Source organism: Staurois parvus, unplaced genomic scaffold (genome assembly GCF_062004578.1).
Source record: "Staurois parvus isolate SC_StPar_1 unplaced genomic scaffold, SC_StPar_1.0 ptg000748l, whole genome shotgun sequence".
NCBI classification, from domain to species: domain Eukaryota; kingdom Metazoa; phylum Chordata; class Amphibia; order Anura; family Ranidae; genus Staurois; species Staurois parvus.
Window position 1 is genome coordinate 114,401 of NW_028318544.1, and position 27,043 is coordinate 141,443.

Here is a 27,043-nt window from a genome sequence, read left to right on the forward strand (position 1 = left end):
AAGCTCTGTTTGGTATCACTGGAGGGTTTCGCTTGGAAGATTGGAAGGATGGAGCCATTCACTCCTTGGGCCTTATGAGTACAGACATTGAGGAATTTCTGGACTCTATGTGCTTGATACTTCCCCTGGTGTTTGATGGTCAGCATTGGTCTGAAAATGAAATGGAGCACTGGCTAGTATTCTGAAGAGCTTGTCCAACCGTTGCCACTGCAAAGGACTTCAGGTTGCCACAGTCGGTCGTGACTGGCTTGTACCTGAGGAGCTCAGCCCTATAACTACTACTACTGCAAAAAGGGATTTTGCTTACTCCTAAATTACATGCTGCTACAATTTAAAGGGAAGTCTAATATTTGCTTCAGCCAACAGAGCTGAGTCAAGAGATTAGCAAGAAGTCCTCAGTGTAAATATTTGGATTTTGTAGTGTCCTACTAATCTACCTATCCCTATCCCCAGTTCTAAAATAAAACTCCAAAAACAAACATCCCCTAGACTGGTCATTGACGAGAACGAGCGAAAGTGTGAGTGTACCTGGCTGTGGAAAATACCTTGTGCCTGGGCAAAGGAGGGGAAATCTTGACTAAATGTAAGGGCTGGGATTTTCCCCTTTGAAGTCACAGTGGTTGCTATGGACAACGGAAGAGACTTTCAGTGTTATTGTCGGTGCTGTGAGGATTGCGGAGAGGCAATCTGGATGATGGATTGCAGGGAGGCAATTGGTGTGTTGGAGAGTTGCCGTGTCGCAATAGAGAATTTCCATTTAAAGACACTGACAGGGCACGGTTGCCACGGTGGACTCTAAGCCCAATATCTCTCCACATGCATCTGAAAACCAAATTGAGTTTTAAATGCCACTCTTAAATAGGTAGCCAAGCAAATATTGACCCTTCTATGGCCAGGCTTATTTTGTGTCTTGTCAGTGATTTTAGCTGTGAGGTTTTTTTTGTTTTACTTGAAATTGCTGAAGAGCAGTACTCCTTCCATTTCTGTTAGAAGGAGAGAAACATTTTGTGACAGAGTTATGTTTACTCAATACTGTTCTGGTGCTCACTGTCAAATGGCAGTAATTGCCAACTGGAAGTAACAACCCTCTTACAGACAGACTGTAACACTCCGATATGAATAAGCACAAATTTCCAGTGGCTAAAATTTTCTGGATAAAAATCTGAAAATTCCATGTAATGTTATGCAAGTATATCTACAGTAAACATTTTGGCAGCATGTGAAAGAGAAAATAGATTAATTTGTGAGAGGATGCAGCATGGTGTGGTGGCAGTAACTCACACATAGTCCAGATGCAATAGAAAGAACTTGTATTGAAGTCAAAGTATAACAGTTCACAACAAGCCTGGTGGGAGGTAGCCCGACTGGAAGCACTCACAGATGAACAGCAGCGTGTAGTGGAGCAGGTCTTAGCCAAAATGACAGTGTCTGTCTGAAGGAGCGGAATGCGGCCTGGCCAGTCCATGCCCAAGCGGGGAGGTTTCCAGAAAAAGTGGCAGATCCCTAGCCTTTCCCTACTCGTCTGGAACCTTACCCTGCTAATATTACTGCCCCTGACGGATGGTTGACCTGTCTCTACACTACCCACATGCTAAATGAGCACCAAACTCAGGAACCAGGGTTTTAAATAGACTCAACTGGATCACTGCCCCAAAGACCCAGGAAACCATAGAGGAACCGTGAAACTCCTGAATTCCTCTCCCTGCACCTGACTACACATGCCCAAAATATCAGGACATACATTTATTTAAATGTGATAAAAAAAACTATGAACTTGGCTGTGGTTTTTCAAACTGGCATATTCCAGCAACTAAGTGTCAATGACTTTACAGAATCCTCCAGTAGCCCTAAAGAGAAGCCATCTGATATTTGGATACTACCGCTTTAAATACCTTACATGAAGCAGACGTTTAATTCTCTGAATGTCTATCCACTTCTATGGTCCAATGTGGTATGTTAACGTATGAGCATTACAAACATTGTTAATGAGCGCTGCACTAAAGCAGCCCATTCTTTAGGAATTGGCTGTCAACACACAAATTGGCAAAGTAGCAGACATGCATCTTTTTTGCTGATGCACTATGGCACAGCACAATACATAAGATATGTGAGTTGTGCAGCTATTCCTTGCACTGTGCATTGGCAGCTATTGTACAGAGTCTTGTGATGCGATTCACAATGTATGGCTCCATAATGCAGGTACATAGAGCCATGCATTGAGGTGCATTATTAATAATCTTGAAACTAACAAGATGTTCTGTAGTAAGCATTAACTGTTTCTCGTCCACCACAGTTCCTGAAGTCTAAAATGGAAAGCAAGCATTAATAATAGCGTTGGGCCAAACACCCCACTGTTCGATTCGCAGTCGAACATTCGAACCTAATGAAAGTTCAACCGCGAACTTAGAACCTGGACAAATCACTAAAAGGTATCTTACCGCATCCGAGTATGCGGTAAGATACCACACAGCATTTTACAAAAAAACCCTACTAAATTACCGCATGAGTTATTTTATTCAGTCAAGTGGTATTTTAGTTGTAAAAACATGCTTTAATGTTGCAGCTGTCAGTGAGGCCCCCCCCCCCCATCCATACCATGCCATTCAGGTCAGGTCCAGGTATGGATTTTAAAGGGAAAATCTTTTTTTAAAATGGCGTGGGGGTCCCCCCAAAATCCATACCAGACCCTTATTCAAGCATTCAGCCTGGCAGGTCAGGAAAGGGGGGGCAAGAGAGTGCCCCGCCTCCTGAACTATACCAGACCACATGCCCTCAACATGGGGGGGTTCTTTGGGGTAAGCGGGGATCCCCCCCCAAAGCACCATGTTGATGGGGACAAGAGCCTCTTCCCCACAACTGTGGCCAGTGGTTATGGGGGTCTGCGGGTGGGGGGGGCTTATCAGAATCTGGAAACCCCCTTTAACAAGATCCCACCTCCCCATGTGAATGAGTAAGGGGTACATGGTACCCTACTTATTATGCAGTGTAAAAAATGACAGTAGACAGTCTTTGACAAGTCCTTTATTAAAAACATAAATTTTAAAAATGTCCCCTCGAAGTAGATCCAATGTCAATCACGATGCCCACCGCCAGCGCTGACCTGAAAACAAGAAAAAAAAAAGGCTCCTCTCTCGACGCTGACTCCCAGCCTTCTGACAGCTGCGCCAGCCTGACAGTTCTTAAAGATCTAAGGGGCAGGGCCACCCGATGATGTCAACCTTTTGGACAATCTTTGGCCAATCACAATGCACTGCCAAAGTGCAGAGCATTGTAGGGCGCGGCGGGCAAACAGCCCTCCGAATGCCCTTGCTGTTCGTGTGTTTGCTGAACTCTTACGTTCAACTACACTGCACCAGCACCAATTAATAATGATACATGCTTTAAGACCTATTTACAACCTGCATCAAAAACTCACCTTTTTACAATGTTATAGACAGTATGCGATGCACGGTGTGGAGTGTTTGATTCATTTTCAAAGAATCCCAGTGTATGTACACAGTGCACATATGCATTTCATGTTCCATCTGTGTGTTCTCATATTGCACTTGCTTCACATGAACATTCTAGCCAATAGAATGAGTGTGCATGAAGCCATAAAAACACAGCAAGAGCTACCAGGGTTGCAGATAGGAGTAATTACGAGCAGATAAGATATGATGTTAATATGATTAGCCTTACCCTGTCTTATCAGTCTCATGTTAGAAGCAGCAGTTCAATTACTCCCAGAGACTGCCTGACTTAAAGCTGAACTTTTGTTTCATTTAACTTTAAATGAAACATGGAGGTCATAATAAAGCATAAGCTACAAACAATTTACTTCACTAACAGTTATTGTTATTATTATACAGTATTTAAAAAGCGCCGATAGTTCGCTCAGCGCTGTACATTACAAAGGGGGACAGAACATGTGACAGAACAATAACAATACAATGCAAAACATGAGGGGATCGGGGGCCCTGCTCTTTGGAGCTTACAATCTAGGAGGGAGGGGATGGTGGCACAGGAGGAGATAGCTGTGGGGGATGGAGTGGTAGTAAGAGTGGAGGAGGTCGTCAAGTTAGCAGGGGGTGGGGTAGGCTTCCCTGAAGAGGTGGGTTTTCAGGGTGCACCTAAAGGAGAGGAGAGTAGGTGATAATCTGATGGGTTGGGGCAGGGAGTTCCAGAGGATTGGTGACACCCTGAAGAAGTCCTGGAGGCGGGCATGGGAGGAGGAGACCAGGGAACTAGAGAGAAGGAAGTCTTGTGAGGAGCGGAGTGTGCGTGCTGGGTGGTACTTGGATATTAGGTCAGTGATGTAGTTCGGGGCAGTGTGGGGCTTGCAATGTTGTGTGGGCTGTATGAACTGTATGTAGTATACAGCCCGGTGTTCCATCAGCAGGATGAGAACTTCCTGTCTCCGGGAACAAAATTGAGTTGAGCTGAGGTGAAGAAGTGAGCTGATGATGTCACAAACTCTGCATCATTCAACCAGTCAGCTGACCCCCCCCCCCAACGTCTCCAACCAAGAGCAATGGAGCAAGCCGCAGTAAAGAGGAGACATCCAGATGTTTCTGGCAAAAAGGATTCTTCTCAAAGTGTGACAGGAGAGTGAGTATGCCAGGATCTGGGTATGATAAGCTGTGTGTGACGGAATAGTGCCAAGGAAACTCCACCTAAAAGAGAAAGAGCCTGATCAGTGGAGCCCACAGCCAGAGGATACAGAGCTTAACCAAAGTACTGAGGGACAAAGCTACCTACCAGAGTCATCATAGGCAAACCAGAGTGAGTGGATAAACGATCGGAAAGACAACTGCTGCTCTGTTGCTGGGTTTGGTGATAGGGCTTGGTGGGCGCTACTTGTTAACACCATTAGTGACTGAGCCATTACGAACTACTTTCCAGTTACTCCATAGATTTAATACAGTCTGCAGGTCTTATTGACCGCCTTAACACTTGCCAACAAGCCCCAACGTTTAGTCAGCACTAAATACTACGCCTAATAGTTGCTGCCCTGAGACCTTGTGGTTTTTTTTTTTTTGCTAAAGAGGTACATCTTAGGTGATACTGCATCCCAGCCAATCCCTGACTTAGTGTTGTATTTCTTTTTGCTAAAGAGGTACATCTTAACTGATGCTGCATCCCAGCCAATCCCTGACCTAGTATAATATTAACCTTTATACTACTTTTAATGTTTATTAATATTGGTTATTGCTGATTTACTAATTCACCCTTTTTTATCCTAGTCAGTGGTATAATATCTAATTTTTGCCAATTTGGCATAGTTAATTCTCTGTTTAGCAGACTGTGTCATATTCTATCTGCAGTGTGTTCATTTATGTTCAACTTGTCATTTATTCTAATCCATATCAATAGATTAAGGTCATTTACCACTAAACAGGTGTGTGTCTATTTACTGGTAGTTATCCACAGCCAGGTTACAGGTGTTTTATACTTGTGTCATTATTCATGCTTGCAGTGATTTTTATTCAACCAGATGTGTCAGAGGGGCTGAGATTGGTCTTGCAGTCGGGACGCAGAAGAGAGAACCAAAAGTTACCAAGCAGCTCCTTTGGGGTTGGTCTAAACATGGGGGCTCAACCGGGATACCTCTGTTCCACAAAACACCAAGAAAACACACCAAAGACAACCAAGATAGACCCTGTTGGTGAAGCCCAGTGGTGCAAAGAGGAAAATGGCTGCCTGGAGTCAAGTGTGGTGCTCAATATCTCTGGAGAAGCCTGGGCTGAGGACCAGATCTGCCAAGCTATGAAGGCACTAGTTCCTTGCCAGAAGGTGTGCATGTAGACTTGAAACCAGGGACCTTTTACACTTATGTCTTACTAGAATGGAGAGGAGAGAGCTATGCCTGCTTCAGAGGGACTAGCCTACAGATACTTGGCAAAGTTGAGGCCCACCTGGTCCTGCTGAATGTACCAGGAATCAGGTCAGAAAGATTGAGTCAAGCAGCTCCAATAGAAGAAGCCACCCTACTGGCACCTATAGCCATGATAGAGCTGGAATTCTTTGCTGCCTTGAGAGATTTTGTGGCAAAGTATCAGAAGAGTAACCCAACATATACTAGGTTTGGATACCAAAAAACTGGGAGCTTTTTCCAGAAAACAGCCAGTGGCTGTCAGTGAAGAGAACTTCAAAGAATGGCTGCAGCAAGCCAAGCAAGCATAGCTGAATGGGATATCCCAAAGGCCCATAAAAATCAGAGAATCACAGAGAGTTTACAGGAGTCTGTCTCAGAAGCTGTCAAGGATCCTGTCACCGTGCAGCGGTGTGACGATGACGGATCCCCTCAAGTCACGGCGGTGCAAGTGCGCAGGCATTAGAGCGTGCAGCTGCGCATGCGCAGTAGCGTGGAAAACTCACGCATGCGCAGTAAGCGCACACGTCAAGTCAGGCAGGCTATTTAAACCTGCTTAGTAGTAAAATCACTGCCTTCTGGTCTACTACGTTCTTGCATACATTCCTGATCCTGATACCTGTATTCTACATTAACCGACTAAGAAAGAACTCCGCCTGCACTAACCTCGGCTATCCCTAACCATTCTCTTGCCTGCTCCTTTTGTACTTATCTGCCCGCTTGATACTGACCCGGCTTGCCTGACTCTGCTATATTATCCTGCCTGCACCTGCACCTGACCTGCATCTAGTCGGCTACCATATCCACCTACCGCTGCACCCAAGGCTCTGCATCTGGCCCGTATCCGAATCACCACCATACCTGTCGGCCACCGCATCAACGCACCGGTGCTCGGTCCCAAGACCCGCATCCTGGCTGCCGCCACACCTGCTCGCTGCTGCACCTACGTTCCTGCACCCACACCTGGCTTGTGTCTGGATCTCCTGGGTCCCCAGCTACCTGCCGACTGCTTCAAAATCTACATGGCACTCCTGCCCCTCCTAGCTCTGCGTCCCTGTTCCCACTTCCAGGGGCTCCGAGCGGGAATTGTAAGAGGACGCCCTCTCTCCACTTCAGGCTCCCAACCAGGTACGTGACAGAAGCTATTCGCAACCTTAAAATTAGTAAACAGTACTGTACTGCTTATGACTAATTAAATATCCTGCAACACGTGTTTGGGAAAACAGAAAAGGCCTGCGATCTCATGTTCCAGTTTGAACATACCTACCAAGATGAGGGGGAGAACCTGAATACATGAGGTGTCTTGACAAGATAATGCATCAGATATTGCTAAAGAAAGATATACTGTAGTTCCCAGGTCAGTCGACAAGGCCCGGGCACAACAGGTTTTAAGGGGAGCTTAGCCCTTAGATCCTATCATGATCCAGTTGAAAACTTGAAGGCGTGGGGGAGTCTTGAAGTACCCTAAATTAATCCGGACGGTGCAGGAGGAATATGCCATGTTGAAAAGTAAAAGGAGAAGCCTGAAATTAAAACCTGTCGCTGAGGTCAAAGTGGCTAGTGAAGCCAATGGTGACCCAGAGATAAAGCTCCTGAAAATGCAGATTCTGCAAATGATAGAGATGATGACACTGCTGGTAGCAAGGGTCGTCACTTCACTTGGCAAAAATGTCTCAGAGCCCAAGCAGACCTCAAACCCTATAGTCAATCTTGCACAAAAGCCTATGAGTCAACTAGTCTCTGTTAACTGTGGAGGAGTGGGTCTCTACCGACGGAACTGCAAAAGTCTACCAAAACATGAAAGTCAGCGCTCAGAAGATGGTGGGAAACCAGGGCACCAGTAAAGCAGCAAACTGGGTGCCCATCTACAACAGCCAGCTTTAAGCTCCAAAGTCAGAGATGCAAAGGGGCTAACGTGAAAGCCCAAACCGTCACAGAGGGCCCCCACTGTTGCTTCTGAGCAACCATTCAACCCACTCTCTTCAACCTCAGATGTCCTGCCTCGGAAAGTCAATGCACACCTGTCTTCCTGGGCTCAACCAACACAAACAAAACCAGAAGCCCATAAAGAAGGGAACACGAATACAAACAACAGGACAAGCCAGCCCCACTACTTCTCACAAATTACCTGCTAAGCTAGTGGGACCTTCTCCCATCATGCCAATCCAAGTGGAAGGCAACTATGCAAAGGCCCTTCTGGACACAGAGGTGCAAGCGACCCTTCTTGACCAAGAACTTTATGACAGACACCTCAAACATTTGCCCCTTCAGAGATTGGAGGAATTGGAAACATGGGGCCTTGGATCCTGGCATTTCCCAAATGATGGCTACTTACCAGTCAGGTTGACCATTGACCCCTCTGTGGCTGGGCAATCAGAGACATTCGATACACTAGGCAGCTCCAATGTAAGGTGAATGGCAAACTGGCTTCAGCTCTGATCCAAGCCTATCATATCAGTCACACCCCTCTGACATGTTTCACCCACATTGGGCTTAATCGTAGACCCTTTTTGGGTAATAAACCCAAAAGCAAATGTAGCAGGCTCCTTGTACAAGAGGATTCAGAAGGAATCACATGGTGAGCAGTCAGTCCTTCCTCTCTCTCCCCTATTTGTAAAACCTGGGCATTCTGCCAAGTTGATGACTCATCCTCAGGCCCGGAATTCCTCACTGCATTGGGGGACTTCATGTTAAAATGCCGCAAAGACCCCTCTCCATATACAGGGATGTATCGGAAGCTCCGATTCTTCTCGGGTAGGCAACCAATACCTACCGAGGAGGATGGCTTTGAAGAGTGGCTAGACCAAGCCATGCAAGCACTAAGTGAATGGGACATTCCTGAGGCCCACAAGAAACAGAGGATTACGGAGAGCCTAAGGGGCCCTGCATTGGAGGCCATTCGCAACCTAAAACTTAGCAAACAGGATTGCACTGCTCAGGGCTATCTAGATATTTTACAAGATGTATTTGGGCGTACTGAAAAGGCTTCAGACCTCATCTATCAGCTAGAGCATACCTACCAAAATGAAGGGGAGAAACTCTCCAGTTACATGGGACGTCTAGACAAGATAATATACCAAATTCTGCTAAAAAGGGGAATAGGCCCTGAAAGAGTAGATGAGGTTCGGGCGCAACAAGTCCTACGGGGAGCCAGGACCCTAGACCCCATTGCCATTCTATTACGAACTCGGCGAGATGGTGGCCTCCTGAACTATCCAGACTTGATCCGGACTGTGAGAGAGGAGGAAGCCATGTTGGATGACAAAGAGAGACAGTCAGACTCTGTTGTAGGGGTCCGGGTAGTCAATGTGGGAGGTGACACCCCTGAAGTTGAACTCCTTAAGACTCAGGTGTCCCAACTAATGGAGATGGTGACCTTACTAATGGCGGGACCGTCGGGTTTAGCGAGAGAGACGAGAGCAGTTTCTGAAAACCTGTCAGGAGTTGCCCCAACGCAAGCAACTAGTCCCACCATTCAAATGACCTGCTTTAATTGTGGAGGGACCGGACATGTCAGGAGAGTCTGTCCGAGCCCCAGGAAGCCTGAAGCTAGGCGCCAAAAAGCCGGCGGAAAACTTCAGAGGGCCCTGGTGAAGGAGCAACCCAGGGACCCCACCACCGCAGCTAGCTCCACTCAACCAAGTAAAAGGGGGGCGAGGAGAAAATCTGGTCCTATCCAGAAGGACCCCACCATCCCTTACAAACAGCCTAGGGAAAATGCCACTTCACCTCAGGGAGTCAGTGCACACCTCCAACCTGGGAGTCAACCACGGCTTAGGCCGAGCCAAAACTCCCCCAGGAGGGGAGTAAGGATAAGAACTGCAGAACAGAAGAAGACGGCTACCTGTTCACCACTCCCTGAGAATTTAGTGGGACCCTCCCCTGTTGTCCCGATTCAGGTAGAAGGGATTTATACTAGGGTTCTTCTGGACACCGGAGCCCAAGTAACCCTTCTGTACCGAGACTTCTACGGCAAGCATCTGAAGCATTTGCCCTTGCAGAAGCTGGAAGATCTGGAAATATGGGGCATAGGAACCCAGAAGTTTCCCTATGATGGTTACCTATCGGTCAGACTAACTTTTGATCCTTCCATGACAGGGAAGGCTGAGACTTTCGAAGCCTTAGCCGTCATCTGTCCCCGGCCGCCTGGGGCCAATAGGAGTCCCCTAATCATAGGGACCAACACCAATCTTGTCAGAAGGCTGTTGGCGCCATTGGTCGAAGAGCCCAATGATCAACCCACTTCTGTACATCCCATGCTGAGGCAAGCATATCAGCGCCTGGTACAAGAGAGGAGAGCCCCAGCGGAAAGAATAGGGAAGATATGGCGCCTGGATCAACATGAGAAGGTGCTACAAGCCAGAGAGGTGGCGTGTTTACAGGCATCAGTCAAATTGACCTGGAAGCAGCCAGGCCCCTTCATTGTCCTTGAGGCTGGTGGCTGTGAAGAGAACACAGGAGTGGAAATCCTCCCGGAGGTAGTGTCAACAAAAGCGCTACGGAGGAGCCACGGAAAGGTTTCGGTCAGTGTTCATAATCCAACTGCTGCCCCAGTGAAAATCCCAGCTCGGGTGCTGTTAGGACATGTGGATCCTGCAACCCCAATCTTGCCCACTGAGCTAGGGTACGGAAGAGAAAAAGAAATCCCTGTCGATGCGTTTTTCCCAAGGAACACCCCCCTTTCCTCGGAATGGAGAGAGAGAGCGAAGAATCAGCTCCTAAGGTGGCGGGCTGCATTCTCCAGAAGTGAGTTCGATGTGGGGTGTGCAGAGAGTGCCCATCATCGGATCCGGCTTAGAGAAGACGCCCCATTCAGGGAAAGGGTTCGACGAGTTCCATTGGGAGATTTGGAAGACCTGCGTGAGCAATTGGCAGAGTTGAAGAGGACAGGCATCATCAGAGAGTCCCGAAGCCCATACGCCTCTCCGATAGTGGTGGTCCGGAAGAAGAACGGATCTTTAAGATTGTGCATCGACTACCGGACGCTAAACCGAAGAACTGTTCCTGATCAGTATACCACCCCCAGGATAGAGGATGCTTTGCAAAGCCTATCAGGGGCAAAGTGGTTCAGTGTGCTGGACCTGAAGAATGGGTATTACCAGATCCCCATGCACCCGGAAGACCGAGAAAAGACCGCGTTCATAACCCCAATAGGGTTCTTTGAATTTGACCGGATGCCTCAAGGTTTGTGCAACTCTCCAGCCACCTTTCAAAGGCTGATGGAGAAGACGGTGGGTGACATGAATTTAATTGAAGTACTGGTATACTTGGACGACATCATTGTGTTCAGGAAGACCTTGGAGGAACATGAGGAGAGATTGGAGAAGGTGCTCAAGAGACTTCATGATGAGGGACTGAAGTTGTCTTTGGAGAAGTGCCAGTTTTACCAACCCTCGGTCAATTACCTGGGTCATATCGTATCTGCCGATGGAGTGGCCACTGACCCCAAGAAGCTGGAAGCTGTCACCTCATGGCCGAGGCCCACAAATGTCACAGAGCTCAGATCTTTCCTGGGGTTTTGCTCCTATTATCGCAGATTCGTCCAGGGCTTTGCTCGGATAGCCCGCCCACTCAATGAACTGCTCAGAAACGAAGACAATGATGATGCAGATCTTTCTAGACCTGCGAAGCCAGCAGTGGGACCCAGGAGGCCTAGGGAATCTATTCAAGGACAATGGACAACCCAGTGTGAAGAGGCCTTTGAACGGCTGAAAAAGAGTCTAACCACCACCCCAATCCTGGCCTATGCAGACCCAGCCAAGCCGTACGAATTGCATGTGGATGCAAGTAGAGATGGGTTAGGGGGAGTCCTCTATCAAGAACAGAATGGATGCTTGCGACCTGTCGCCTATGTGAGCCGGGGTTTGGCGTCCCCTGAGAAGAACTACCCCACCCACAAGCTTGAATTCTTGGCCTTGAAGTGGGCAGTAGTGGACAAACTTCGAGATTACCTATATGGAGCAGAATTCGTGATAAAAACAGATAATAACCCCCTCACATACATTCTCACTAGAGATGAGCGAATCGAACTTGGCGAAGTGGAATTCGTTTCGAATATCAGGTAAATTTCGATTCGCGACGAATCCGAAAATTAGCAGACTTCGGATGCGCGAATCAAAATTTTTCCAAAAATGGCGGCGACATGTGCGGCGACGGAGCGGGGATCTCTGGGAAGGCGCGCAGACAAGGCGAAGGCGCGCTGACCCATAATGCATTCATTCATGACATGTGATCGCATTAGCCAATCAGCAGCCAGCCAGCCAGCACTGTGTAATGGTCGAGCTATAAATTGCGGCCATTTTAGAATTCTCCATTTGCCTCCAGTCATTCAAGAGAGGCAGACCTGGCTGTATTGAGGGAGAGAGTTAGGGACACAGAAACGTTACTTAGGGCCACAGAAACGTTACTTAGGGACACAGAAACGTTACTTAGGGCCACAGAATCGTTACTTAGGGCCACAGAAACGTTACTTAGGGCCACAGAAACGTTACTTAGGGCCACAGAATCGTTACTTAGGGCCACAGAAACGTTACTTAGGGCCACAGAAACGTTACTTAGGGCCACAGAAACGTTACTTAGGGCCACAGAAACGTTACTTAGGGCCACAGAATCGTTACTTAGGGCCACAGAAACGTTACTTAGGGCCACAGAAACGTTACTTAGGGCCACAGAAACGTTACTTAGGGCCACAGAAACGTTACTTAGGGCCACAGAATCGTTACTTAGGGCCACAGAAACGTTACTTAGGGCCACAGAAACGTTACTTAGGGCCACAGAATCGTTACTTAGGGACACAGAAACGTTACTCAGGGACAGACACAGAATTGTTACTGAGGGAAACAGAATTGTCACTGAGGGACACAGAATTATTACTGAGGGACACAGAATTGTTACTCAGGGACAGACACAGAATTGTTACTCAGGGACAGACACAGAATTGTTACTGAGGGACACAGAATTGTTACTGAGGGACACAGAATTGTTACTCAGGGACAGACACAGAATTGTTACTCAGGGACAGACACAGAATTGTTACTCAGGGACACAGAATTGTTACTGAGGGACACAGAATTGTTACTGAGGGACACAGAATTGTTACTGAGGGACACAGAATTGTTACTCAGGGACAGACACAGAATTGTTACTGAGGGACACAGAATTGTTACTGAGGGACACAGAATTGTTACTGAGGGACAGACACAGAATTGTTACTCAGGGACAGACACAGAATTGTTACTCAGGGACAGACACAGAATTGTTACTCAGGGACAGACACAGAATTGTTACTGAGGGACACAGAATTGTTACTGAGGGACACAGAATTGTTACTGAGGAACACAGAATTGTTACTCAGGGACAGACACAGAATTGTTACTCAGGGACAGACACAGAATTGTTACTGAGGGACACAGAATTGTTACTGAGGGACACAGAATTGTTATTCAGGGACAGACACAGAATTGTTACTGAGGGACACAGAATTGTTACTCAGGGACAGACACAGAATTGTTACTCAGGGACAGACACAGAATTGTTACTGAGGGACAGACACAGAATTGTTACTGAGGGACACAGAATTGTTACTCAGGGACAGACACAGAATTGTTACTCAGGGACAGACACAGAATTGTTACTCAGGGACAGACACAGAATTGTTACTGAGGGACACAGAATTGTTACAGAGGGACACAGAATTGTTACTCAGGGACAGACACAGAATTGTTACTCAGGGACAGACACAGAATTGTTACTCAGGGACAGACACAGAATTGTTACTGAGGGACAGACACAGAATTGTTACTGAGGGACACAGAATTGTTACTGAGGGACACAGAATTGTTACTGAGGGACACAGAATTGTTACTGAGGGACACAGAATTGTTACTCAGGGACAGACACAGAATTGTTACTCAGGGACAGACACAGAATTGTTACTGAGGGACACAGAATTGTTACTGAGGGACACAGAATTGTTACTGAGGGACACAGAATTGTTACTCAGGGACAGACACAGAATTGTTACTGAGGGACACAGAATTGTTACTGAGGGACACAGAATTGTTACTCAGGGACAGACACAGAATTGTTACTCAGGGACAGACACTTAATTGTTACTCAGGGACAGACACAGAATTGTTACTCAGGGACAGACACAGAATTGTTACTGAGGGACACAGAATTGTTACTGAGGGACACAGAATTGTTACTCAGGGACAGACACAGAATTGTTACTCAGGGACAGACACAGAATTGTTACTGAGGGACACAGAATTGTTACTCAGCGACAGACACAGAATTGTTACTGAGGGACACAGAATTGTTACTGAGGGACACAGAATTGTTACTGAGGGACACAGAATTGTTACTGAGGGACACAGAATTGTTACTGAGGGACACAGAATTGTTACTGAGGGACAGACACAGAATTGTTACTGAGGGACACAGAATTGTTACTGAGGGACACAGAATTGTTACTGAGGGACAGACACAGAATTGTTACTGAGGGACACAGAATTGTTACTGAGGGACACAGAATTGTTACTGAGGGACACAGAATTGTTACTGAGGGACACAGAATTGTTACTCAGGGACAGACACAGAATTGTTACTGAGGGACACAGAACTGTTACTGAGGGACACATAATTGTTACTCAGGGACAGACACAGAATTGTTACTCAGGGACAGGCACAGAATTGTTACTGAGGGACAGGCACAGAATTGTTACTGAGGGACACAGAATTGTTACTGAGGGACACAGAATTGTTACTCAGGGACAGACACAGAATTGTTACTGAGGGACACAGAATTGTTACTGAGGGACACAGAATTGTTACTGAGGGACACAGAATTGTTACTCAGGGACAGACACAGAATTGTTACTCAGGGACAGACACAGAATTGTTACTCAGGGACAGACACAGAATTGTTACTCAGGGACACAGAATTGTTACTCAGGGACACAGAATTGTTACTGAGGGACACAGAATTGTTACTGAGGGACACAGAATTGTTACTCAGGGACAGACACAGAATTGTTACTCAGGGACAGACACAGAATTGTTACTGAGGGACAGACACAGAATTGTTACTGAGGGACACAGAATTGTTACTCAGGGACAGACACAGAATTGTTACTCAGGGACAGACACAGAATTGTTACTGAGGGACACAGAATTGTTACAGAGGGACACAGAATTGTTACTCAGGGACAGACACAGAATTGTTACTCAGGGACAGACACAGAATTGTTACTCAGGGACAGACACAGAATTGTTACTGAGGGACAGACACAGAATTGTTACTGAGGGACACAGAATTGTTACTGAGGGACACAGAATTGTTACTGAGGGACACAGAATTGTTACTGAGGGACACAGAATTGTTACTCAGGGACAGACACAGAATTGTTACTCAGGGACAGACACAGAATTGTTACTGAGGGACACAGAATTGTTACTGAGGGACACAGAATTGTTACTGAGGGACACAGAATTGTTACTCAGGGACAGACACAGAATTGTTACTGAGGGACACAGAATTGTTACTGAGGGACACAGAATTGTTACTCAGGGACAGACACAGAATTGTTACTCAGGGACAGACACTTAATTGTTACTCAGGGACAGACACAGAATTGTTACTCAGGGACAGACACAGAATTGTTACTGAGGGACACAGAATTGTTACTGAGGGACACAGAATTGTTACTCAGGGACAGACACAGAATTGTTACTCAGGGACAGACACAGAATTGTTACTGAGGGACACAGAATTGTTACTCAGCGACAGACACAGAATTGTTACTGAGGGACACAGAATTGTTACTGAGGGACACAGAATTGTTACTGAGGGACACAGAATTGTTACTGAGGGACACAGAATTGTTACTGAGGGACAGACACAGAATTGTTACTGAGGGACACAGAATTGTTACTGAGGGACACAGAATTGTTACTGAGGGACAGACACAGAATTGTTACTGAGGGACACAGAATTGTTACTGAGGGACACAGAATTGTTACTGAGGGACACAGAATTGTTACTGAGGGACACAGAATTGTTACTCAGGGACAGACACAGAATTGTTACTGAGGGACACAGAACTGTTACTGAGGGACACATAATTGTTACTCAGGGACAGACACAGAATTGTTACTCAGGGACAGGCACAGAATTGTTACTGAGGGACAGGCACAGAATTGTTACTGAGGGACACAGAATTGTTACTGAGGGACACAGAATTGTTACTCAGGGACAGACACAGAATTGTTACTGAGGGACACAGAATTGTTACTGAGGGACACAGAATTGTTACTGAGGGACACAGAATTGTTACTCAGGGACAGACAAAGAATTGTTACTCAGGGACAGACACAGAATTGTTACTCAGGGACAGACACAGAATTGTTACTCAGGGACACAGAATTGTTACTCAGGGACACAGAATTGTTACTGAGGGACACAGAATTGTTACTGAGGGACACAGAATTGTTACTCAGGGACAGACACAGAATTGTTACTCAGGGACAGACACAGAATTGTTACTCAGGGACAGACACAGAATTGTTACTGAGGGACACAGAATTGTTACTGAGGGACAGACACAGAATTGTTACTCAGGGACAGACACAGAATTGTTACTCAGGGACAGACACAGAATTGTTACTGAGGGACACAGAATTGTTACTGAGGGACACAGAATTGTTACTGAGGGACACAGAATTGTTACTGAGGGACACAGAATTGTTACTGAGGGACACAGAATTGTTACTCAGGGACAGACACAGAATTGTTACTGAGGGACACAGAATTGTTACTGAGGGACAGAGAATTGTTACTCAGGGACAGACACAGAATTGTTACTCAGGGACAGACACAGAATTGTTACTGAGGGACACAGAATTGTTACTGAGGGACACAGAATTGTTACTCAGGGACAGACACAGAATTGTTACTCAGGGACAGACACAGAATTGTTACTGAGGGACACAGAATTGTTACTCAGCGACAGACACAGAATTGTTACTGAGGGACACAGAATTGTTACTGAGGGACACAGAATTGTTACTGAGGGACACAGAATTGTTACTGAGGGACACAGAATTGTTACTGAGGGACACAGAATTGTTACTGAGGGACACAGAATTGTTACTGAGGGACAGACACAGAATTGTTACTGAGGGACACAGAATTGTTACTGAGGGACACAGAATTGTTACTGAGGGACAGACACAGAATTGTTACTGAGGGACACAGAATTGTTACTGAGGGACACAGAATTGTTACTGAGGGACACAGAATTGTTACTGAGGGACACAGAATTGTTACTCAGGGACAGACACAGAATTGTTACTGAGGGACACAGAACTGTTACTGAGGGACACATAATTGTTACTCAGGGACAGACACAGAATTGTTACTCAGGGACAGGCACAGAATTGTTACTGAGGGACAGGCACAGAATTGTTACTGAGGGACACAGAATTGTTACTGAGGGACACAGAATTGTTACTCAGGGACAGACACAGAATTGTTACTGAGGGACACAGAATTGTTACTGAGGGACACAGAATTGTTACTGAGGGACACAGAATTGTTACTCAGGGACAGACACAGAATTGTTACTCAGGGACAGACACAGAATTGTTACTCAGGGACAGACACAGAATTGTTACTCAGGGACACAGAATTGTTACTCAGGGACACAGAATTGTTACTGAGGGACACAGAATTGTTACTGAGGGACACAGAATTGTTACTCAGGGACAGACACAGAATTGTTACTCAGGGACAGACACAGAATTGTTACTGAGGGACAGACACAGAATTGTTACTGAGGGACACAGAATTGTTACTCAGGGACAGACACAGAATTGTTACTCAGGGACAGACACAGAATTGTTACTCAGGGACAGACACAGAATTGTTACTGAGGGACACAGAATTGTTACAGAGGGACACAGAATTGTTACTCAGGGACAGACACAGAATTGTTACTCAGGGACAGACACAGAATTGTTACTGAGGGACAGACACAGAATTGTTACTGAGGGACACAGAATTGTTACTGAGGGACACAGAATTGTTACTGAGGGACACAGAATTGTTACTGAGGGACACAGAATTGTTACTCAGGGACAGACACAGAATTGTTACTCAGGGACAGACACAGAATTGTTACTGAGGGACACAGAATTGTTACTGAGGGACACAGAATTGTTACTGAGGGACACAGAATTGTTACTCAGGGACAGACACAGAATTGTTACTGAGGGACACAGAATTGTTACTGAGGGACACAGAATTGTTACTCAGGGACAGACACAGAATTGTTACTCAGGGACAGACACTTAATTGTTACTCAGGGACAGACACAGAATTGTTACTCAGGGACAGACACAGAATTGTTACTGAGGGACACAGAATTGTTACTGAGGGACACAGAATTGTTACTCAGGGACAGACACAGAATTGTTACTCAGGGACAGACACAGAATTGTTACTGAGGGACACAGAATTGTTACTCAGCGACAGACACAGAATTGTTACTGAGGGACACAGAATTGTTACTGAGGGACACAGAATTGTTACTGAGGGACACAGAATTGTTACTGAGGGACACAGAATTGTTACTGAGGGACAGACACAGAATTGTTACTGAGGGACACAGAATTGTTACTGAGGGACACAGAATTGTTACTGAGGGACAGACACAGAATTGTTACTGAGGGACACAGAATTGTTACTGAGGGACACAGAATTGTTACTGAGGGACACAGAATTGTTACTGAGGGACACAGAATTGTTACTCAGGGACAGACACAGAATTGTTACTGAGGGACACAGAACTGTTACTGAGGGACACATAATTGTTACTCAGGGACAGACACAGAATTGTTACTCAGGGACAGGCACAGAATTGTTACTGAGGGACAGGCACAGAATTGTTACTGAGGGACACAGAATTGTTACTGAGGGACACAGAATTGTTACTCAGGGACAGACACAGAATTGTTACTGAGGGACACAGAATTGTTACTGAGGGACACAGAATTGTTACTGAGGGACACAGAATTGTTACTCAGGGACAGACACAGAATTGTTACTCAGGGACAGACACAGAATTGTTACTCAGGGACAGACACAGAATTGTTACTCAGGGACACAGAATTGTTACTCAGGGACACAGAATTGTTACTGAGGGACACAGAATTGTTACTGAGGGACACAGAATTGTTACTCAGGGACAGACACAGAATTGTTACTCAGGGACAGACACAGAATTGTTACTCAGGGACAGACACAGAATTGTTACTGAGGGACACAGAATTGTTACTGAGGGACAGACACAGAATTGTTACTCAGGGACAGACACAGAATTGTTACTCAGGGACAGACACAGAATTGTTACTGAGGGACACAGAATTGTTACTGAGGGACACAGAATTGTTACTGAGGGACACAGAATTGTTACTGAGGGACACAGAATTGTTACTGAGGGACACAGAATTGTTACTCAGGGACAGACACAGAATTGTTACTGAGGGACACAGAATTGTTACTGAGGGACAGAGAATTGTTACTCAGGGACAGACACAGAATTGTTACTCAGGGACAGACACAGAATTGTTACTCAGGGACACAGAATTGTTACTCAGGGACACAGAATTGTTACTCAGGGACACAGAATTGTTACTCAGGGACAGACACAGAATTGTTACTCAGGGACAGACACAGAATTGTTACTCAGGGACAGACACAGAATTGTTACTGAGGGACACAGAATTGTTACTGAGGGACACAGAATTGTTACTGAGGGACACAGAATTGTTACTCAGGGACAGACACAGAATTGTTACTCAGGGACAGACACAGAATTGTTACTCAGGGACAGACACAGAATTGTTACTGAGGGACACAGAATTGTTACTGAGGGACACAGAATTGTTACTCAGGGACAGACACAGAATTGTTACTCAGGGACAGACACAGAATTGTTACTCAGGGACACAGAATCGTTGAATTAAAGAGTATGTCAGACAACATGCAGAGGAGTGGCAGAGGAGGCAATGTTTTAGGAGCGAGCAGACGTGGCAGCAGAGGAAGGGGTCGAGGCAGCACTAGTCGCAGCCAGAGGCCAGTGCTCCCGGTGTCATCCAGCGGTCTTGTCTCCACCGACAACCCTGCCATCATCGATTGGTTGGCTCGGTCGTCTTCCTCTTCCCAGGTCACCTCTGACACCTACAGCCAACGGTCGGTGGGTACGTCAGACACAACCGTTAGTTGGCATGGCCCGGGAGCAAGCCCACTGAAATCACGTGTCCTCTACCTGCCCCTGTCCTTTGGTGTTCCCTCACCAAGCGAAGTATCGCATGCTGTGGGCTCAGCCCCACTGTACAGTGAGGAAGAGCTAACAGAGGGCGGTCAGGAACGGGGGGAGACATCCGCCTCTTCAGCAGCCAGGCAAAGAAGTAGTGGCGAGGAGAGTGGCTCGGTAGCCGGTCTAGAGACAGGTCTGTCTCCTGACCCACACGCAGCCGAGGGGGCTAGTAGTGAGGCGGAGACCCTAATTGATGATGATGAGGCTGATCGCACTTGGCAGCCTCGTCGTCATCAGGCTATTGCTTCCGCATCATCAGGAGAAGAGGGTGGCAGCTTGCCAGCGAGCAAAACAGTCGGTGGGTTGCCCAGGAGGCAGCAGGGTCGCAGCAGTGTTAGTGGAGGCAAACGGCCACGGAGTAGAGCACCAGCTCCACTGCAGCCTACCACCACGGCCAGTAGTGGTGCCGGTGTGCACGGAGGAAGTAGCAGTCAGCCAGTGAGGAGTAGCGGGGGAAAAGTATCCTACTCGGCGGTGTGGCAATTTTTCGTCAAGCCGCCCGAGGAAGTAAACGTAGCCGTATGTCGACTATGTGGCCAGAAAGTCAAGCGTGGCCAGGGGGCCCATGTTGGGACTACAGCGTTGCGTCAGCATATGCAGCGTCGCCATTTGGTGGCCTGGGAAAACCGTGATAAAGATACGGCGGTTCTGCCTGCCCCAGCCCCCGCTCCATCACCCGCTCCGTTACTTGCTCCGTCACCCGAAGTCAATCGCCCTCTATCAGCCAGTCAAGGCTCCAACACCTCTGCTGAGGGGAGTTGTCGCTCGTTGGCATCTTCCGCTCATTCAGATGCTCCTTCTCCTGCTACTCCTCTTCACGGATTCCGTCAGCAGTCTTTCTTGGAATCCGTTTCCAAGAGACAACAGTTTGCGAGCACGCACCCGACGGGGCAAAAGCTGAACGTCCTCCTGTCCAAGTTGCTGGTGCTGCAGTCCCTCCCTTTCCAAGTGGTGGACTCAGCACCTTTCCGAGAAATGATGGCTTGTGCCACGCCGCGGTGGAGAGTGCCAAGCCGTCATTTCTTCGCCAAAAAGGCAGTGCCAGCCCTGCATTCACATGTAGAAGAGATGGTGGGCCAGTCTTTGAGCATGTCGGTCTCTGCCAAAGTGCACGGCAGCGCCGACATGTGGAGCTGTAACTACGGTCAAGGACAGTACATGTCATTTACGGCCCACTGGGTGAACGTGGTGCCGGCAGAGCCGCACCAGCAACTTGGACAGGTCACGCCGCTTTTGCCTCCACGTTTGCACGTCCTTGGTCCACAAAAGATGTCCGCCTCTACCACCTCTTCTTCCGCCGTGTCCTCAGCCGCCACCCCCGTGCCAAGTCCCATTACCCGACCGGCATATCACATGTGCAGGGCGCAACGGTGTCACGCTGTGCTGCACCTGGTATGCCTTGGCGAACGTAGTCACACAGGGGAGGAACTTCTGAGTGTAATGAACAGAGAAATCGACAGATGGCTGTCTCCGCGCAAACTGAAAATCGGAACCATGTTGACCGACAACGGAAAGAACATGGTGTCTGCTCTGCGTCAAGGAAGGTTGTGCCATGCGCCATGCATGGCTCACGTGTTCAATCTGGTTGTCAAGCAGTTCCTAAAATCCACCATCCCACTGCAAGACATCCTTAAAATGTCACGTAAACTTTGCATGCATTTCAGCCATTCCTACACCGCAAAGCACCTCTAAGTTACCCCTGTGTAACTTAGATGTCAGCCATTGGCAACTCATGCGTGACACCTGCCGCTTGCTCAGGCCCTTTGAGGAGGCCACGCTATTCGTGAGTCGGCAGGACTATGGGATGAACGACGTCATTCCTCTGTTGCACGTCCTGGAACAAATGCTGTTAACAATGGCTGGTCAGGGTGCGGTAGACGTGGCGCACAGATCTCAACGCCACATGACCCCTGTGGGGGCAGGACAGGAAGAAGAGGAGGAGGTAGAGGAGGACATTTGTGCTCAGGAATTATTGAGTGAAATGGGTGGTTTTTCCACTCAGCGGACAGGAGTGGAGGAGCAGGAGCATCTGGTAGAGGAGGAGACAGAGGACCCAGACACACCGTGGCAGTATGCTGTGGAGATGGAGGCAGGGAGTCCCTCGCATTCCTTGGCACAAATGGCCCATAGCATGCTCGGTTGCTTGCGTAGCGACAGCCGAATAATAACCATCAGACAGAGGGATGACTTTTGGCTGTCCACCTTGTTGGACCCTCGCTACCGTTCAAAAATGGTGGCCTTTTTCACACCTGCTGAGAGGGAGGCCAAAATAACGTACTATAAAAACCACCTATGTAGTCAGTTGGTCTCTGCCTTTGTGCGCCAACGTCCATCCTCAGACACTGTGGGCCCTGTGCGCTCGCGTTCCGCTGCCATGGCAGCAGGGGAGGGGTGGGGTGGTAGGAGCAGTGGCAGCTCCACCAGCAGCGGCTGCCTCAGTCTGCAGTCGATGATGAGTAGCTTTCTTCACCAGCACAGTGAGGAAACTACTAACCAGCCGCAGCAGCAGCAGCATCAGGTGGACCTGGAGCAGGACCTCAAACAACAGGCTTGGGCCTACTTGGACAGCACCCTGCCAACCGAGGTAGACAATCCCCTTGAATACTGGGCAACGAAACTTGACCTTTGGCCCCAACTAGCTGAATTTGCCCTTGAAAGGCTGTCATGCCCGGCCAGTAGCGTGGCATCGGAGCGGCAGGAGGTATTGTAACTCCGCGGAGGACACGACTGTCCACCCAAAGTGTGGAGAGACTCACGTTTGTGAAAATGATTCAGGCGTGGATTATTCTGGATTTCAAACCACCAGTTCTTGACACAACTGACTAAATCCGCCATGAATCATGCCCCAAACATGTGCCACTTTCAGGTCTCCTCACACTGCTGGTGTGTTCCATTTTTTGTCATAGGGTGCTGGCAGATTACGGGCCTCCCATTGCTGCTGCCAGGCCCGTAATCTGCCATGGGCCCCCGTACCGCCTCCTCATGCTGCTGCCAGTTCCAGAGTCTCTCATGGGTCCCTGTACAGCCTCCCATTGCTGCTGTCTCCATCGCCACACTCTGCCATGTGCCACTTTCAGGTCTCCTCACACTGCTGGTGTGTTCCATTTTGTCATAGGGTGCTGGCAGATTACGGGCCTCCCATTGCTGCTGCCAGGCCCGTAATCTGCCATGGGCCCCTGTACCGCCTCCTAATGCTGCTGCCAGGTCCAGAGTGTGTCATGGGTCCCTGTACGGCCTCCCATTGCTGCTGTCTCCATCGCCACACTCTGCCATGTGCCACTTTCAGGTCTCCTCACACTGCTGGTGGGTTCCATTTTTGTCATAGGGTGCTGTATGGCCTCCCATTGCTGCTGCCTCCACCGCCACACTGTGGCTCCACACTCTGGTTTTGGCCCCGTGACTGCCCAAATGAGTGAAGTTTGCGGTGATTCTAAGATCAACGGCACTCATCTGCATGTCATACTGACTGACAGTATTATTTCTCTTCCCCAGCAGACTCCAAGGGCATTTAAATTAAAGGTACAGTGTTCTGCACTAATATGAAGGCTCTCTGAAGCCTAGAAACACCCTTTTATAAGTTAAATTCGCAGCGAATATATTCGCATCGAATCTAATTTATTCCTCGAATTCGCCGAATCAGCCGAATCGAATTTTTGAATACTTCGCTCATCTCTAATTCTCACTACAGCTAAGCTGGATGCTACTGGCCACAGGTGGTTAGCTGCCTTATCGGAGTTCACTTTCAGCCTCAGTTATCGGCCAGGGATTGGGAATAGGGATGCAGATGCCTTATCCCGAAGACCTCACTGTTCCAAGGATTCCCCAGAAGAGTGGACTCAGGTGCCCTCTGAAGGGGTACGAGCCTTATGCCAAGGAGTGGAACACCGAACAAGAGGTGGGTCCAGGGCAGAAGACATTGGGATTTCGGCGTCTGGCGTTCCCAGGTGTTATTGCAATGTCACCCAGGTTGGGGGTGAAGGCCTGCCCAAGCTTTCCAGGAAGGATCTGCGAAGAGATCAGTTGGAAGACCCCCTCTGCGGCCTAGTATTGAAGGCTTTAGAAAGCAAAAGCCCTGATTTGCTTCTTACATCGTCAAGGGAGGCCCGGCGGCTACATCGTGAGTGGGATCGGCTACCGTTACGCCACGGAGTGGTCTACCGAAGGGGCCCCTCTGATGATCCTGAAGAGAAATGGCAGCTATTTTTGCCCGCAAAACACAGAGAAACGGTGCTGGCCGCTCTCCATGATGACCATGGCCATCTGGGACCAGAAAGAACCTTTTGTTTGGTAAGAGACCGCTTCTACTGGCCCTGCATGCGGACAGAAGTTGAAAGTTACTGTCACTCCTGCATCCGATGTATTCAGTGGAAGACTCTGCCTCAACGAGCTGCCCCAACGGGCCACCTTCAAAGTCAGGGACCCATGGAGTTGGTGTGCATTGACTTCCTGTGCCTGGAGTCGGATCAGAGTGGACAGGGAAATATCCTGGTAGTGACTGACCATTTTACCAGGTATGCCCAGGCTTTTCCTGCTAGAGATCAGTTAGCATCAACTGTGGCAAAGATTTTAGTAGAAAGGTTCTTTGTGCATTACGGACTACCACAACGTATCCACTCAGACCAAGGGAGAGATTTCGAGAGCAATCTCATCAAGAGACTCTTGAGTCTACTAGGCATTCAAAAGTCGAGGACTACTCCATACCATCCTCAGGGAGATCCTCAGCCAGAGAGATTCAATCGTACCCTCCTGAATATGCTCGGGACTTTGACTTCAGTGCAAAAGCAACACTGGAGTAAGCATGTAGCAGCCATCGTACATGCCTACAATAGCACTGCCAACGACGCTACAGGATACTCTCCTTACCGGCTGATGTTCGGCCGGGAAGCCCAACTGCCAGTAGACTTGGCTTTTGGAACCTCTGTAGACCATACCTCTGCAGCTTCCCATAGAGGATATGTGGACCGCCTAAGGAAAAGCCTGAAGATTGCTTATGAGAAGGCTCAAGCCACCTCAGACGCCAGGGGACAGAGAAACAAAGAGAACTTTGATCTCAGAGTGCGAGTACAGGACTTACAATCTGGAGACAGAGTCTTACTGAGAAATCTGGGTATCCCTGGGAAACACAAGTTGGCAGATAGGTGGCGATCAGAGCCCTATGTCATCTGCAAACAATTGCCTGGATTGCCAGTTTACCAGATTCGAGCGGAAAAGGGTGTTGGCCCACTCAAAACCTGGCACCGCAACCACCTTTTGCCTTTGTCAGATGCAGTCCGTCTACCATCACAATCTGATCCACAGTCTACCCCCTCAACTTCTCAGAGGACTAGACCTGTGACCAGGTCACAACCCACACCACCTCCTGCAGATGAAGAGGACAGTGAGAGTGAGGAGGTAGGGACAGATTTGCTGTGGCCATCTGACATTTCCGAACCCACCATTCCTTCTTCCACTGGAGTGACTGACGTAGTTCCTCTTAGGCCAGAGGCTCCTGAATTTGTGCCTCAGGCCCAACCTGCAGAAGACTTGCAAGAACCTGAAGACTGGTGGTCCATTTTTGATGAGGGAGAAGATGTGGAGGAAGCTGAACTGGGAGAGACAGAGAGCATCGAGCAAGAAGCGAGGGTTGATGAGTCAGTAGTGTCAGAACCAACATCGGAAGCAACGCCAGAACCATTGCTAGAGCCCAGAGAACAGAGAGAGCGTAGAGTTATTCAACCCCCAAAGAGACTGACATATGATGTGTTGGGTGAAAACTCTGAGGAAGTAGTACATGCTTCTCAAAGGAATCTCGTGACGCCTGGTTCTCCTACAGCAGTTTCGGTAGAGAACAGCCCCAACTCACCCCCTGGCACATCTGGTTGGGCCATTCCCATTAGTGTGGCCTATGGGCAGGACAACCCTCACTCTGCTACATGGTGGGAGGTTCCTCTGCCAGATTCTTATGCAAGTGTGAATAATTTAATTTCCTGTGTGTACTAACTTTGCTTTTGCTCCGCCTGTATATAAGAAGCATGTAACAGGTTGCTTTTACTGCTGTCTTTGGAGGACCAAAGTTTCTCTGGTGGGGGGAGTGTGTAGCAGGCTCCTTGTACAAGAGGATTCAGAAGGAATCACATGGTGAGCAGTCAGTCCTTCCTCTCTCTCCCCTATTTGTAAAACCTGGGCATTCTGCCAAGTTGATGACTCATCCACTACACAGCAAAGAATGCAGGGAAGGGGAGGAAGCAGGAAGTGAAGGGGAGAACAGAGACACACGAGGCTGGAGAAAAGACAGGGACACGTGGAGCCCGTCCAAGCAGAGGAGGAGGCACTACAGCACTCAGCGCGGATAGAGGGACCCTGCTGTGTGTTCAGAGTCTGGTGAGCTGTCCCCCTGGAGAGAGTAAGACACACCATTCACACTTTGCATATAGACTGGGACATCCGCACCCCACTGCTGGGATCTCACACATCCGGGGCCCTGTGCAAGCCACAGATCCCTCTGCCTGCTTTGCCCCTCACCACCAGTGTAATTGAGACTGTCTGCCCTGGGGACTGACACATACTGGGAGATTGCATCCTGCGACTGCCCCTGGTCTTGGGGTGCTTTGTGTTGCTCTAGACACTGAGATTGGATTCTCTCAGCCCAGAAACCTAGTGAAATCTGATGTAACCCACACCAGCTGAAACTCCAAAGAAGCCTTCAGCTGCTATTTACTTCATTGTAAGGACTAAACGTGCACCAACTAGAGCTCCACTGTTACAAGGACTAGAGTGGGGGAATCTGGCTTAGTAGCCTGATTAGAGGTACCTCTTTATTGCATTCTGTTCT

General features: G+C 48.0%; 1 protein-coding gene across 1 annotated transcript in view; it reads left to right on the top strand.

The window, feature by feature from the left end:
- LOC149445031 (NXPE family member 1-like) overlaps positions 1-27,043 on the top strand; it is a 133,151-nt gene that overhangs the window by 87,511 nt on the left and 18,597 nt on the right. The window lies entirely within an intron of this gene.